The sequence below is a fragment of the Neomonachus schauinslandi genome, chromosome 10 (assembly GCF_002201575.2).
Source record: "Neomonachus schauinslandi chromosome 10, ASM220157v2, whole genome shotgun sequence".
NCBI lineage: Eukaryota > Metazoa > Chordata > Mammalia > Carnivora > Phocidae > Neomonachus > Neomonachus schauinslandi.
The window spans coordinates 18,356,963-18,370,960 of record NC_058412.1 but is presented as its reverse complement, the minus strand read 5'-3'; positions in this window follow the sequence as shown (position 1 = coordinate 18,370,960).

Here is a 13,998-nt window from a genome sequence, read left to right as displayed (position 1 = left end):
GTTTGCAGCGGGGACACCAGTCCAGGGGTGGATCTATCAGGTATCCTATCAAGGTCCCTCCCTATCCTAAAATATATGCTTCTTGAAGCCTGGGATAAATAAGAGCCATGTGCCACCCTGTGTCAGAAGATCCCAAGATAAAGGCCATCAAACCCATTCCCCTGGGTCTCTAGATGGCCTTCACCCCCGCCACACTCATAGCATCTAAGACTGGAGGGCTTCTGCTTGGAAAGTTGACTTCTGTGAAGAGCATGCCTTAGGCTCAGACACTCACTTCCACATCTGCCCCCTCTAGGAGCTGGGAATGCCACCATCATGAGATCCAAAAGGCCACTGTCACCAGATCTGTCTAGTTTTCCAGTTCTCTTCCTCTCGCCTGACAGTCACAGAAGCAAATGTTACCCAGGGCCTGGGACGACTAACCAGGACGGCTGTCCCGCGGCTCAGTGGTGCCGTTAGATGCATGCCAACAGCCCACCAGCTCCCAAAGCTGGAAACCCAACTGCCCCCACTGGCTACTGCCATTGGGCTGCTCGGTGGCGGCAGGCTGGATGCCCAGTGAACGTTTCTTCCACTTGGGCAGCTGATCCAGGCCCAGCCTGGAGCCTCCTCCTACTTCTTGCTGACAATCATGGCTACCTGCAATTCGGAATCCTAGAGCTGCAGAATCCTGGGGAGCATCCATCTCCAGGCTCCCCTGCTTCTGCAGGCACAGTCCAGGTCTGCTGGGTGGGTGTTCAAGCAATCTTACCAATTCTTTTCAAGTAGGCCATGTTCCCCCGCAACTCTCCTGGCTACCTGGTCTTTATAATCTAGGTTTGAAAATCCTGAACCAAAATTTGAGGCCAGACCTCTATACATTTAATCCAAGGAAATAATCAAATCACTATGCAAAGATATATATGCAAAAATGTTTGTTGTGTTATTATTTGCAGGAGTGAAATTTAAAAATATGCTAATGTCCACCATTAGGGCACTGGGTAAGTAAATTGTGTAGATTATTATATCCAGATGTTATGGAGAGTTTAAAGATGCTATAGATTTGCACTTACTGATATAAAAATGTACATGTGATATATCATGAAGTCAAAAGAGTGCATTGCTAAGCCATACATACAGTGTGATCCCGTGTGTGTGCGTGTGTGCGTGTGTGCCCGTATGCATGTACGCTTTACATATGTGCATAGAAAGAAAGTCTGGAAAGGGACACTAAATGGATGATTGTAAGTAATTTCTATAATTTTAGGTACTATCTTTTAAAATATTTTTACAATGAACAAATAGCCTTTTACTGATATTGAATACTACTACTTTAATAACAAGAAAAGTTAAATTACCAAGGAAGCATTACAGTTTTTGAGGCATTTAAAGGTCACCCAGCTGCTGGCTGCCCCCAGGTTCCCCCTCCTGGGGAGCCAGAAGAGCTACCACAATGCTCATAGATTGATTCCAGGAAGATTGGGGCCTGGTGGCTTTGCTAGGTTCTAATCCCACATCTGTGTAAAAATTTCTCTAACCAAAAGGCGGAGAGGACCAGCTATGTACTTCCTCACTGCCCCTGGAAAATCAGCGTTAGAGAAGATAGTTGTCAGTGCCCAGGTCGGACGCTTTTCTTATATGCAGGAGAGCTGAGCAGGGACGTACCTTTTGATGTCCGTCTCTGGCGAGCTCAGGATTTGTCCCCAGGATGCAAAAGCCTCGATGGCCACCAACACTTAGCACAGTGTGAGCATCACCAGGAGGCCAGACCGTCTAGAAAGAGAAGGAAAAGGTTGGGGGTGGGGTGGGAAAAGGTATCATCTTCTGCAGAAAATCTCTTTGGAATTCCAGTATCTTAGACAGTCCCCACCCTAAGTGGACAATAGTCCCTGTGTTGAATTTCTGAGTGTGGACCCTCTCAAACGGGGTATGCCCAAACACTGCCATGGGCACTCTCAGGCAAGGGGGGGCCAAGTGGGCTGCAGAGAACCCCAAGGGGCAGACCCTAGATGTCCCTCCCCTGCCCGCCAAACACACAAAGCCCTAATCCCCACAGCACAGCCACTAGCAGTGGATAAGGGAGAATAATGGCATTGCCTTCCATCTGATTCAAACCAAGAGACTCCAAAAATGGGGAAAAATATGAAATTTAGGTCTTTAATGCTGAAAAGAGAACAGGACACAAACTCTAGAATTACAAAAACAAATCATTACTTCTTTTAGATAATGGGCAAGAAGACCTTGAGGAGGCAAGGATGGGTTCCCTGGAGAGAATTCATTTTTTAAAAAAAATATAGATTTAATACCTAGTATAAAGAGCCTATCTGTTATGGTGAGGCAGGGCTATTCCCAGTTCCCTCTTTCAAATGTAATATATGTGAAAGCTGTCTTCATGACAAGGAACGGCAAAAATGCACGGCTGTCATTACCTGGGAATCAATATATTTTTCTAAACTGAATATATCATTATCAATTGATTTTCCTGTTTCCTCTTAGCACTCCAGAGTCCTGGATAGCAGGGGAAAGCTTTAATGTGATATGAGGGATTTGGACAGGTAAATAAGTTATTGTAAACTAATTCCACCTTGCGACAAGCTTCTCTCCAACAACGCAACGGGTCTTTCTCAGAGCCTCTTTCAACCCAAGCTTTTCCAGTTACCACTGACAGAGACACATGCAAGCCATATCAAATAGCCATTTTCAAGCTGAAGGTGGCAAAAATATTATTTTTCCCAAGGAGAGAGCGTTCCCTTTACGATTAAGAAATAACCTCTGTGGGGAAGCGAAGTAAGCCAAGGTCACCATTTAATTTTGACACAGAGCCAAAGTCGTGAGTACATTTCCTCTACCAAGCTGATGTGAAGCATGCGGATAAATGGATCGCTTTGGCCACAAAGTATCGACAGTACTGGTGATAATAAACGATCGATGTATTTCTGGGAAAGACCCTTGGCAGATATGTGTTGGTGAAGAGAGAGGTCTGGGAGACAGCGGTCAGATTGTTTTTAGATCTTTGAGAATTTTATTCATTCATTTACTCATTTATTCATTCCGTAAATATTTGTTGAGTGTCTGCTGTGTGTCAGGCAGTGTTCTAGGTACTGGGGATACATAAGTGAACCAAACAGAAAGAAAAAAAGAATTCCTGCCCTAAGGGAGCTCATCTTCTAGTGGAGGGAAACATAGAATAAACAATAAGCTTAAGAAATAAGTACAAATTATACAGTATATTAAAAGGTAGGCAGTGCTATGTCTTAGAGAAGACAGAGCAGAAGATGAGTGTCAGGGGACTGAGCTCATGTGAAGGGGATGAGGGAGTGGGCCGTGCGGGAGTCTGGGGTTGAGCATTCAGCAGTGAGAAGAGCCAGTGCAAATGTCCTGGGGGGTGGAGGGAGCATACCTGTCATGTTCCTGGGCCAGCAAGGAGCCCACTGTGGCTGGAGAGTCTAGTAGGGACAGGGAGGGTCTAGTAGGACATTCAGCTGGAGAGGTGAGTAGATCGCGTAGGGCCTTGCAGGCCACTGTAAAGGCTACTAACTGAGGGCCCCAGATCCTGGCACCCAGCTTTAGATGGAGCTCTCATTCTCTTGAGACAGACCTCCCAGGTCTGTCAGCTCAATCTGCTTGCCATCCCTTCTGCCCAGATGGCTCAGCACTCTAGGCTGTGCGAGATGAACAGGGCACAGGCCAGGCTGGGGCTTGGAGGGGCAGTGGAAGAAGGTGAGCCCCCAGGGCTGCCCAGCTTGTTCTGATGACAATGGTCTTGTCTTTCCTCCTCTGTGGTCCCCAGAGGCCACTTCTAGAAGAGGTAACTGAACCAAAGTCCTGAACAAAAATATACTGCATGCGAGGCTGAGCTCTTTGGGACTTTTCCCTAACATGCTTATGGAGAGATCCTGACATGAGCTGACGCATTAGACATTACAGGTTGTGCTAGGTGTCTTGCCCAGGTCTGCCTTCCATGCTGCGTGCCCCCAGGGGGCTCGCCTGATCTGCACGGAGGGCATCACTGGAGCTCGCAGACCCTGAGACTCCTGGTCAGGTGCAGCCAGTGCAGACACCAGCAGGAGACTGGGGACTGGCGTGGGATTGGGTGTTTACTCCCCTACTTGCCTCCCTCCTTACAGTGGCTTCCACTGCAGGCCACGGGTGCGGCTGGTGTGCGGTAGGCCTCACAGAGCGTCCTCTCCGCGCCCCAGCTTCCAGATGGAAACGGCCCCACCCCGTGTGGGCTGGGGACGGCCCTGGCGTGGTCTCTGCAGCCCACGCTACATCTTATGAACAGCCCTGTCTGACTCTCTTCCAACCACACATTTCGACCTGCCGATTTCCTGTTAAGACCCTAGAGGGTACAGTCTTGGGGGCAGTGCAGAGCAGGGCTTGGGAATCTGGGATCAGGCGGAATCCTAACACTGCCCCTAGTTTTGTTACACGGGTTAAGGTATTTAATGTCTATGAACCTTCCTTTCTCACTCTTGGAACTAGAGAAACGGATGCATAATTAGCAGCAGCAGGATCACTGTCTCAGCATTTACGCCACCTACTCTACCGCCCAGGGCAAGGAGCACCTCCTGGCTGACATCTTTGCCCACCCCAACCAGAAACTCCTCCCTCGAGGGGTTTTTAGCTGTTCTCAGCTCCTATTTGGCATCAGTTGATGTCTCAGGGATTTCACTTATTTCCTTTTGCACTTCTATCCACCCAACCTCTCCTCCTTGCAGTCAAATCCCAGGCATCCAAAGAACAGACATTATCTTAATATTTGAATCTCTGGTCCACAGCACCCATCAAGAATGAACCCAGGAAAGGACAGGCAGACAGCTATGGTTTTCCATCTCCAGGTGAGGGGAAGGCATTGTAGGCAGGCTTGACTTTGACATTTGTGGTCAAACTGACCCTTTCTCTTCCACTCATTTCATCACCAAAGGGCAGCTTCCAGGGTCAAGGAAAATAAAATTAAAAAGCCAAGGGATGAGGGGCTTTTTACATTCATTTAAAAAACACAGTGGGTAGTTAGTCAATGCGTGTGAAAGGGGTCTTACATTGTCCCCACCTTGTCAAGGCACTTAAGACATGCTAATTGAGTTTGGCAGAGCATAAAAGGCCACTATGAAATTCCCTCTAATGGGGTCTTTGGGTTAAATAACTGCCGAATGATGGGAGATCTTTAAAATTAAAACTAAAGAAATGTTTGAGACCATTCTCACTCTAAATCTATAAATAAAGATGGCGCCTGACATGCACCAAATTGATAGCCAAGAGAATTACAAATAAGGGCCCCAGGATTTTTTTTTTTTTACTTCCCTATAAAAGATACCAATTTTTGGAGAGAAATTGCCCTTAAGAGAGGATAAACCAATTAAGGAGGCTCCTATTTGATGTAGGATCAGAGACTAGCCCTGCCCGGGTCTTGACCAGGCTACCCAATTATTGCTCCAGCAACCAGGCAGCTCACCAGCCCTCACCCAACTGGGAAGCAAGGATTCTTTCTTCCTCAGAAGGAAAAAGCAAAGCAACTAGAGGTTGCAAACTGTGGAAGAAAACCAACTCCCACACCCACACCCACACCCAATTTCCTGTCAGCCCAGACTCAGGACCCTGTGCGCCACCCACCCCCCTTCCCTGGCATGGGGCTTTTGGGTCTGCTCTGAATGTATCCTGCAAGGGGAACTCTCATTCACATTAAGAAGAAGAAAAAACAACCCATCCATTAATAACATCAACCATGGGTTCACCAAAGCCCTCAGGCATCTTGCCAACCCCAAAATAAACACTCTCAAAAGGTTTATCCATCAGGTTGGCGACAGTTCACGGGCTGAGGGGTCCGGAAGGCACTGCTTTTAAAGAAGAGAATGGACGCGCAGAGATGGAGTGCCTTGTGAGGACCCACCCAACACAAGGCGGAGGTTTCCTCTTTCCATTAAGGAGCCAGAACCGGCCACTGATGAGATCCATTACTTATTCTCAAAGCTAAGGATGTACCGGCTGGCCAGTTTTCATGCAGGCATGGGTTCTTCAGAGAAAGAGGGGATCTGCAGGGGCCAGGACTCCTGACTGAGATGGAAAAACGAAATTTTCATAATGCTTGAAGTTTACAAAGCCTCGCTCATGTGCATTTCCTGATTTACCTTTGCTCAGAAGTTTGTATGAGTGGATTACTATTATTATTCCTATTTTATAGATGGAAAATAAGAACAGCCCAAAGTTACATGGCAGATACATAAGCAAGGGACTCAGAATTGGAACTCTAGATTTGCACTTTGCATCCCATGCTTTGTTCCAAATTCTTCAGCTGCCATGACCCTGGAGCCCTGATGGATGATAAGATTAGAGTTGTCCTGGGTTCACTCTGCAGTCCCCACCCCTGGGCTGGATAAAAATACAGGTGTCAGTAGATATCCTCGTTCCAGTCTGGTCCCGGTGAGCCCAAACCAACCCTAAGACCCCACTGGCCGCTGCCCCCCTCCCCCTCTCCCGCTTCTCCGCAGCCCTAGTGGTGGTCAGGTTCCCAAGTGACCCCCTCCCTTCCCACACCAGAGAAGCCACACTGGACCCCACGCCTACCATGAAACCTCTGTCAGCCCTAAGGTTGGATTCTTCATTATTATTACCTCGGGGTTTCTCAAACTTTTTTTGTTATCACTCCCCACAGCAAGAGAAAAATTCCATTCCATTCCATTTAAATTCTTTCTAACAAGTGACATTCAATTCTGAAGGGGTAAGACTTTGTTGGGGAGGGTGGTGCTGCTGAGGGGCATAAGCCATTGTGGCATCATGAGTTTTTGTGCCCTCCTTCACTCCTGGAATTGATTTACGACCCTCACCCCCGGCCCTGGCCCCTTGCATGTATTCACTGACTTTCTCCAGACCCGCTGCTTCTGGACCATTTCCTCAGGGCCCAGCACTGCTACCTCCTCTGCCTTAAAAACCCCAGTTCCTCCTTCTCTCTCTTGGTCCCCGCCCCCAGCACTGTCCTTAATGGTGCGCAGTCACCTGTCCTCTATGATCTCCACTACTGCGGCCGGGGCCGGGCCTCCCCACCTCTCACCGGGATCACAGCAACAGCCCCCAAGGGGCCCTGCTGTCGCCACGGGGATTGTGCGCCATCTCAGAATAGTCATGGCATTCCTGCCCTAAATCCCTCCATGGCAGGGGCCCCAGGGAACCCAGGCAAATCCGGACTCTTTCCATGCCCTGAGCTGTCCAGCCTCCACTGCCTGGGCTACCCACCCCGCGGACACCCCCAGCTCTCCTACTGTGACCACACACCTGCTTCCCTCCCTGAATCTCCTCCCACCTACCTTCACTCTTAAGGAACACTGCTGGAAAATATCAAGTGCATGCATGTCATCCAAAGAAGTTTCTTGATGGCCCACCTCCAGTTGCCTCTTGGCTGGTCTGGGCAAGGAGAATGGGCAGAGAAGGAAAATGGGGTGCTCACACACAGACTGATCAGTTCCTAAATTATGCCATCATAGTGCTCTGCCAGACACAAGGACTAAAACAGTTCTGAAAAAAAAAAAATCAACCCTCTCCCCTACAAACCCAGCCCCCGTTGTCTCGTTACACAGCAGACCCCTCAGCAATTGCATTAACCAGGACTCGCCTAACTGGGCCCCACCACTCAGCTCCAGCACACATACCCTCCTCCACCTCCAGGTAATACACATGTGCTTATCCCTGGAACCGAAGCTGACAGGACCTTTGCATTTTCTGAAGACCACAAGATGAGGAGAGAGGTGGAGGTGCCAGGGGACCCCCAGCCTGACTCGCCTGTGGTAGCATTTAAGATGTTGGCAGAGTGTGTAGCCCCTGGCACGTAGTAGATGCTCAGTAAGGCTCTGTTGAAGGAAGGAAAATGCCTACCAGACTCAACTCATTTTCTACAATTTTGCTTCACACATCTGGAAGTTCACACCATGGTTTCATGACTGGAATACAAACCAGCTAAAAAAAAAAAAAAATCAGACATTGCTTCCAGATTTCGCTCTTATGAACAGGCTTGCATCCTCCCTTTAAATTGCAATAATTCTTTCCCAGATGTTGCTTCTCCTTCAGACCCATAAATTTAAGCTTTTCATGATGACGCTTCACATTTGCCTGGTGCTGTGGGCTCTTTGGAGAGCTTGTGCATCTTCTCTCCTTCATTAGACCACCACACGGAGCCCAGGAGAGGCGGACAGGCGCCAACATCTCTAATTCACTGACAGGGAGGCCAGCTGCCGATACCGCCAAGCTGGATTGCAGTGTAAATGGGTTCCCCTCTCCTTCCTGCTGCTGCGAGACCTGCACTACCCTCTTTTCCAGCAACCCCCCAGGTCTCCATGTGGGGTGGGGCATCCATAGAGGCTCCCCCCCAACCCGGCCATGTTGGCCTCAGTGGCGCTGCCCACTTCAAACTCTCACTCAAATGTGAGCAAGTCTCTTCCCTTGGTTCTCCCTGACATTCCTGAGAGGCTGTACCATTTCAGTAAGACCTGTCTAGAACCTTGGAGGAAAACAGAACAGTAGGCCAACTGGTGGGTGACAGCCGTGGACAGAGGAAGTCGTATGTGGCCAGACAGGCTGGCTTCCCGGCTGTCTCCAGGAGGGTCTCTGGCCCTGGGCAGGTTCGTCCCAGCTCCACGGGGCGGCCCCCATCTTAGCATCAACCACAGAGGAACTCACACTCAGGAAGAGCCCACCTCAAGTCTGGACCACACAGGTAGAGCCCAAGAGAGTGGGGCCTCCCTTTCTTTCCACCTTCCCTCTTCCTGTTTCTTGTGAGGCCTGTCTCCTTCCTGGGGATTGGCCCTGAGGCTGTTTGTTTTAGTTCTCTGGGGTGGGGGGGGAGCCTTTGACCTGTACCCTAAGCCCTCAAGTAGCTAACCACATCAGAAAACACCTGAGTCCTCCATCTGGGCCACAGCTGTCCATGTCAGGGGGCAGGAGACAGTTGTGAGGACAGAAGACACAGCCACCAAACCTGTTCACTGGATCTGGCACCTGCTAGTGCACAGGGGTCCCACAGCATCCCCTGCCCCCTGGACGCCCCCCTGCCCACAGCTTTAGAGAGAAGTGATGGGCAAAAGTGACTTCACAGAGTAAAACACGTTGAGCTTTTAGACTCAGTGTGTTTCTGGTCTGCTCAGGGAGACACAGAGAGATCTGACAAGCCCTTCTCCCACCTCGGAATCCCCGTGGCCTGCGTGGCACGGTCAGAGCTGCCTTTTGGATTGACATCCTAGTCCCTGTCGCAGCGGTTCAGTGGCTGGCTCGGCCTGTGTGTGGTCGAGAGCCTGTGGGAAGGGCACTCAGGAGAGCCTGTGGCACCGAGAATGGGCGGCTATAACCATGATATAGCCATGCTAACTGAAGCACACGAGAGGGGCCCCTAAGATACCTGTAGTGCCACGGGGAGGGCTGGGACTCACACGACGTGGGGCTTTCTCTCCCGGCACCTCTCCACAGAAGCGAGCGCGCAGGGACACGTGCGTGGCCGGGGATCTCCCCGGGAGGCAGTGGAAGCAGTGGGCTGACCATGGGCACAGAAGCCCTGGATCCAGCTGACACTGGTCAGCTGCCATGCCCCGCCCCCTCCAGCTATGTGTCTGAACGTCCTCTGAGAGGGCAGCTTCGGCCTCTCCCCCTCCCCCACCTCACCTCCCCCCTGCCAGCTGTTGGTCAACCAAACTCCAGGCCTGGTGCTGCGAAGGCTCCCATTCCCTCGCTCCACCTGGGTTCTGAATCCAAGCCTACAGGGCCAGAGTCTGAAAACCACTGCTTCCTCACCCAGTAAAAAGCTGTTTTATTTGAGTAGATTTGAGGCTGTTTCTATACTCTCAGAGGAAAAAAAAATTGTGAAAGAAAAGCCTTTGGAGATTACAGTACTTTTTACCCAGATATGATGAGTTATCCATTTAAAAATAAACCACAGACAGGCATGTTTCTCCGTACCCAGGCAGAAAGCAGTCATTACCAGGAATTTCTCTAAGTTCTCTGCTTTTCTTGGCCAATATAGAAACATCCTAGGAACTGAAAATAGAATTAGGAGCTAATTCTGTTTTCCTGATCTCTACCAACGTGTGCAGGCAAGTGGCTTGATCACGCCATGGCTTCACGTTCCATCCGAAATAATAATAATAATAATAATAATAATAATAATAATAATAAAAAAACATGGAGCCATGGCTCACCAGCTTCACGGCACTGCTGTGATCTAAACCAGGTACCAAGGAGCCGGGCCAGAGCCCAGAGCAGTCGATACAAGTGCACAGAATCACTGAGCTGCGGCCTGGCACAGCTTGATGTCCAGATACAGGCAAGAAAGCAAAGGCAAGTGCGGGTCAGTGACAAGCTCAAGGTCACACAGCTCATCAGCAGGAGAGGCAGGAGCAGTGCTGGCTTCCTAACTCCCCCACTGATCTCTTTCTCCCCCTCCTCTGTCTGCGGTTTAACTGGACCTGAAGATTCCAGAAAAGTCCCCTAGAAAGGTTAAACAACTTATCAAACCCAGTCTTCATTCCTTCAGAAAGCCCCCTGTCTTCCTCTCTCCTCTCTAGCAAGCAGTAAATCAAATATTCCTTGCTGCATTACTTTTCAAGCTCCATGTTTCTAAATCCAAAGACATCTATAAATAATACATACTCATTTATATGTACATTTAAAAGATTAAAAAAAAAGCCATAACAAAGATACCTGTAGATTCTTCTGAATACTAATGGCCTATTTAAGACACAGTGGGAGCAAACGGCTACAGAGCTCAGGTAACCACAGACACGAATCTCCTTCCACTCCATCTCAGGCTGCACCCCGAGTGGGGAGCCTCCATTCGGAGCACTCCATTCACTGCTTCTCTCCCACGGTCACATTTAGCCATCTGCTTCTTCTTTTATATGTGGGACTGTGTATTTTTTTCCCTCTTCAGTTTTATATGAAACATTTAGCAATGAAGTAGCAAATAAAAATACTACATATCATCTAGAATTCATATAAAATCGTAGTTGGCTTGAACGCATCTAAAGGTTGATAAAAAGAAACACATAGATGCTTCTTAAAGGCTTATTTATATTTTATTACACATTACACACATCACACTCCATTGAGAAAATTTAGAAGTTGATGTGGTTCACTCTGTCACATGCTGGCATGGCGAAGATTAGAGAACATTCTTCATTTGGAACACAATGCACTTGCATGCCGTTACCCCAGCCAATGAAAATGGCGCAAATAATCCAGCCGCACTCAGTCTTTGGAAGGAAGGGTTTCTTTACTCCCCCCTTCCCCCTGCCCGGAGTATGCACTCTCGGCCTCGTGGAGCTACCCCACCCTCCACCCTGCTGATCCTCACTCCAAAGCGAGGATGTGGCTGGAGAACCACCGCCTCTCAGACAGACGCTCAGGTCAGCTAGAAGCCGGCAGAGCTGGCATCCCCACCGTCACACACCCACATGCAGAAATACAGGATGTCACAAGGCTGCAGATGCTAAGGGCTAAGTTAACAAGACTCCTGGGACTGAAGGTGGTCAGAGGAGGGAGGGCTCCAGGCTGCCGGAAGGCTCTGTGTCAGGGCGACCTCTAGGTCCTGGAGGATGAGAGAAACTGCAGGGTCAGCCTGGAGACCAGAAGGTTGACGGGTGCTTTGGGGATATCAAGGCCCCCACACCTCCATCCTGCCCTCCCACAGAGAGAGGCAGGAGATGGAAAGTGTCAGTGGGTGACCCCCAGGCTGGGGAAGGGGCCTCTGTTACTACCGGTAAGGGGGGGCTCACTTCTGCACCTCAAAACTGCCGGGGACTGCATCCTTAGCATCGGTTCTGTTGCTTGGTCTCTGGGAACCCCCCCTTCTGCATAACAGGGAGACACACACCGCTTACCACAGTAGGAGACCTTGAGTTTGCTCATCCCCACAGCACATGCCATGTCAAATGTGTTTGTAGCAGGACCATTGGCTATCTGTCGGCTGTGCAGCAACCATGTACGAAAAATAACATTGAGGAGCAAATTAAGTGATCTGTCTGAGAGCAACCTTTTAGATGAGGAAGGGCTGCTGTTGACAAATCTAAGAAAATTATACAAAAATTATCTAAAAGCACACGGACACATGTTCAGAATGAGAACCTTGATTGTGGGCATTTTAAATACAACCCGGATTAAATCATCTTGTCTCCCTTGAATGGAGGAATAATAATTAAGAGAAGAGGTGGGAGAAATCAATTATACCCATCACCTTCCTGACCCCCCCCCCCAAAAAAGTCAAGAATTTTCACTTTTCAGGATGAGGATGCCTTAACACACCGAGACATCTGGGGTGTTGCCAAGAATCCCTACAAAATGGGTTATAGGACAGAGGGATCCAGAGAAGCCCCTGGGGGCCCTTAAAATGGGAAGAGGAAAGTAGGGAGATCAGGGGCACCTCTCCCTGTGCAGCAGGACCGGGACAAGGATTTGAGGCGACTGGTTTATTTGGGAAGTGATTTCAGAAAGCTAGGCTAGTGGGAAGTCACACAGGTAAGTGAAGAAAGCCAACACAGATTGCCCTAAATGAGCAGGACACCACTGTGGGCACCTAGGCCAATCTCACTGGGGACCTCTGGGGGACAGAGGGGGCATGTCTCAGAGGCATCCCTCACATCCTGGGGTGCGAGGCAGCTGGAGCATCTTCCACCAACTCCCCTTTCTCCTAGGCTTAGAGCTCCTGCCAGAGAATGAGCCCTCCTGGCATTTCAGATCTGCCCCAAGGGGTCAGCAGAGGCTCTGGGGGTGCAGGGTTGGGGAGGATCCTGGGACAATGAAGTTCCAGCATGTGCAAACACACTATGTTGGAAACTTATGATCTCTGATTACTTGGATGGAATTCAATTTGCCACTTTCAAAAGTCTAACAAAAACAGACTCCCCCCCCCCCGTAATCACTGAATAATATTATAATCATTTTGCGTGAAAATTGCATTACTTCCCTGATGGAAGCATAGGCTTTGCACCTCTCAGGGCTTCACCCGCTACATTACTTTTCAAAGTATGAAGTAGCAGGTTCCAATTATCTGAAAAAAAATTTAAAACAGTAACAGTACAATACATAGTATGACCCAGATGGAAAGAATACACATTTTCCAGGACAGGCATCTTGATTGGTGGCTGTAACCGTTAAACACATTTCAGGTAATATAGTGGTAATGGACATTAATAGTAGCAATAGTGCTGAAGTGCTGGAATATAATCATTTCTGATTATATTACTATTTCCTTTTGTGGAACACAGTGCATATTTCCAAATGACTCTATGCTCATTAAAAGACACAAAAGCCCAGCGGCGGGTCGGCAGAAAGGTGGCCGGAAGGGGCTTGCAGTTCCTGGTGCTTGGAATGTGGGGAATGATGGGGGCCAGAGTTCTTGGTGGGCCCAGCAGCCTCAGCACCATCCTCTGTGATCTGGCCCCATCGGAGACCTCTGCCTGTATTCGCAGACATCAGCTGCTGAACAGCCAGCAAGGAATGCCCGTATATACAGTGCAGTAAGCTGATAGGTTTTAAAGGAGAATTTGGTAAATTAAAAAATGCTTGTTTATGCCCAAATACATGACCATCTTTCCCTTCATCTCCCATTATCCCTCAGAAAAAGGAGGTTGCCTTATCTTCAATGTGCTTCAATATGTTGATTTATTAATTCTTTATCAAGAAAAGGACATCTCTCAGTGCACTCTCTCGCCTAATTTAGCAAAAACAGATGCAGTAATTATTCTTGGGATTATGACTTCATAATTTTAGCTTTTGGATGTTGTTGTAAAGAAGACTGAAAGGTCACTTTAAAAAGACACCCGACAATGGGTAATTGCTGCAAGAGATGGTGAACATTCACCTGTGAGGCAAATGGAAACAATGCAACAATGTCACAACTCATAGGAATTGGGACTGGTGGCTTGGGACAAAATTGTAAAGGAAGGTGTAATCCCCACATTCAGAAAGTGGCTTCTCCTGAAAATTTGGATGGAAGTAAGAATCATGAGCTCGGGAAAACTGTCAGAGGACTCAAAAAAGGGGTGC